The 2,569-nt window shown below is 32.9% G+C and overlaps 1 protein-coding gene across 1 annotated transcript in view; it reads left to right on the forward strand.

The window, feature by feature from the left end:
- The window catches only part of LOC108573620 (neurotrimin-like), a 134,373-nt gene that overhangs the window by 80,164 nt on the left and 51,640 nt on the right, over positions 1-2,569 (forward strand). The window lies entirely within an intron of this gene.

Genomic DNA, 2,569 nt, shown 5'->3' on the forward strand with positions numbered 1-2,569 from the left:
GCGGCCTTTGCATATATACACAATCCTACACGTATAATCTATCAAAATAAATCAAAAATACACTCTTAACCACATATAGGAATACGTAATTTGACAAAATTTGGAAAAATTTGAAATTAACTGTTTTTCTCTTTTCCTTAGAAAGAAGTCACTATTTTAGGTACGTAAGAAACGCATACTTTCATTTCAAATGCGTATTATTCTAATAATTTACAGTGTTATGTAAGATTTACATAATGTCGCATCTATAGAGTATACTATATGAAACATCCAGTGGAATCACGTTCGTTTTAATGCAATTTTGCCTACAGCAAGAGAATTCGTAAATATTGGCACATTTATATTTTTTTTATATCAACGGATACATATATGCCTGGGGGTCCAATCATTTTTCGAATTTGGGGGCCAGAAAGTTATTCATTCAACTAGCTCAAAAATAGTGCATCTAACGTGCAACCAAAATGTGTGCATTTTTGTACAAGAAAGTTATTTATTCGGCTAACTCGAAAATAAAGATAGAAAATAAGGCTACGCAAGGCGTTCGGTCACTCCTGGGAGGTAGTTGAATGTAGTTTATGCTGATCAAGTGTCGTAAAAAGAAATTTATGTCGCGTAAAAAATACTTAGAAAGATCTACCTTTTTAGTTGCAACTGCATCACTTGTAATTTTACACAATTTTTCTCACATACTTGTGTAATATACAGGGTGTTCGGAAGAAAATTGAAGGGGTAATTCTAGAAGCTGAGATAAGACAAAAATCAGGAATAAAAAAATTGCGTTTGAGGCTTAGTTTTTTAATTATTAACGTTTGAAGTTATCCCCGCAGCAGGGCAAACCTCCTTACACTAACGAATACAAATAGAGCACGTCAAGACACGGGGGCTGATCCTCAAAACCAACGACACATTGCATAAGTATGCAAGAAAAAAATTTGCAAAATTACCAGTGACGCGATTGCAGCTAAAAAGATACATCCTTATACATAAGTATTTTTTATGCAGTATATTTTTCTTTTCGCGACACTTCGTCAGTTTAAGCTACATAGTAAGATGTCGAAATATTTATTTTATCCATTGTTCGAAAATTACTGAAAAACGTGTTAGATTATGAGAAAAAAAGATCGAGATAGTGGGATTCGAGACGTAACGATGTTCAAGTAGGTATATCGCGTCACTGGCCAGCCCCATTGGTCTTTCCACGCCAAATCGATCACTTTTGACATCAACGTCAGGGATTTTATTCAAAATGAAATATGATGTAGACCATGTGAAATTAAACGGAGTTTAAGACAATTTTGCTGGTTTCAAATTTGTTTAAAAAATACAGATCTTTATATTGAATTGATTCTTTTTTTATTTTTAATCTAAATTATTCGACTTATCTTAATAAAATTTTTTTAAATTGAAATATTCATTTTGTAGTGTTAAAAATTACAAACAAATGCTTATTTTTCAAATTTTTCCTCGAAAGTCAGATGTTTTTAGGATGAAATCTTTAAAATTAACATCGCTTTAACATGAGCTGTTAAAGAACCGCTGTGCCCCGTTTCTCAGGTAAGTGATTCGCGCGCTCTGCTATTACGATCGGTTGATTGCAGTGTTGGGCAAAGCTTATTTCGAAGAACGAATAAAATAGATTTATTCATTATTTGCAAATAACTTTTGCTATAATCATATAAATTTACCCGCTCGTGACATTTTTACTTTTTAAAAATTAGAGAAAAGAACTGGAAGTTACGTTTATATCCTCCAAAAAATTGATCTTTTCCATGTAATAGTGACCTGGGGAAAAAATTCGCAAACTGTTACCTATCTTCAAATTTTCTTTCGAAAGCTTCAGAGTGATGTATCCTCTTAAGTGCATGCTAAGAAAATAAAATGTTCAAGTCCTCAAAAATAGCATATGCGTCGACTGTATCGTAAACTTAGGATGATACGTTGTCCCCAACAATTGTCATCTATCTTTTCCGTTAAGTTTACAAATAAATGGAATACTAACGCAACCTTTTTCATTGACGATTATTGGCAATTAAAAAGTAACAAATATGAAACTGTATACATACGCACAAACAACACATCGCGTCGTCTCAAGTGGATAGGGACTGAACTGAACACAGACGGATAAAAAACTGTGGAACACGTTTGGAAAAAACTGTGGAAAAGTTTGAGAAAATGTACAAGAGGTGTTTTTCGAGAGCACGGTAGACTGTAACTGCCGCAACTTCGCTAAAATTTAACAAACGTTTCGAATTCAGTACGAGTTAACATGGAAAGGGGAAACACAATTCATTTTTGCTACATGAGTGTAATTAGAGTTGCACTTTGATACTGTTTAATGGGTTCAGTAGGAATAGAACGTTATGTGATTAGCGTCCTACAAAACGTGAAGGAATAAAATACCAGCCAAACAATTTTGAGAATAGAATGAATATCGTTAAAATTGTAATTTAGTTAAGTGTGGTGTATGTGTTGTACAAATGTTAAGAAAGATAATACAATTATTTAGTTAGAAAAGCCATTAAAAGTGTCTATCATATGGGTATAATACTTTGATTCATTTATTGAAGGG

This window comes from Habropoda laboriosa, unplaced genomic scaffold, assembly GCF_001263275.1.
Source record: "Habropoda laboriosa isolate 0110345459 unplaced genomic scaffold, ASM126327v1 scaffold128, whole genome shotgun sequence".
NCBI classification, from domain to species: Eukaryota; Metazoa; Arthropoda; class Insecta; order Hymenoptera; family Apidae; genus Habropoda; species Habropoda laboriosa.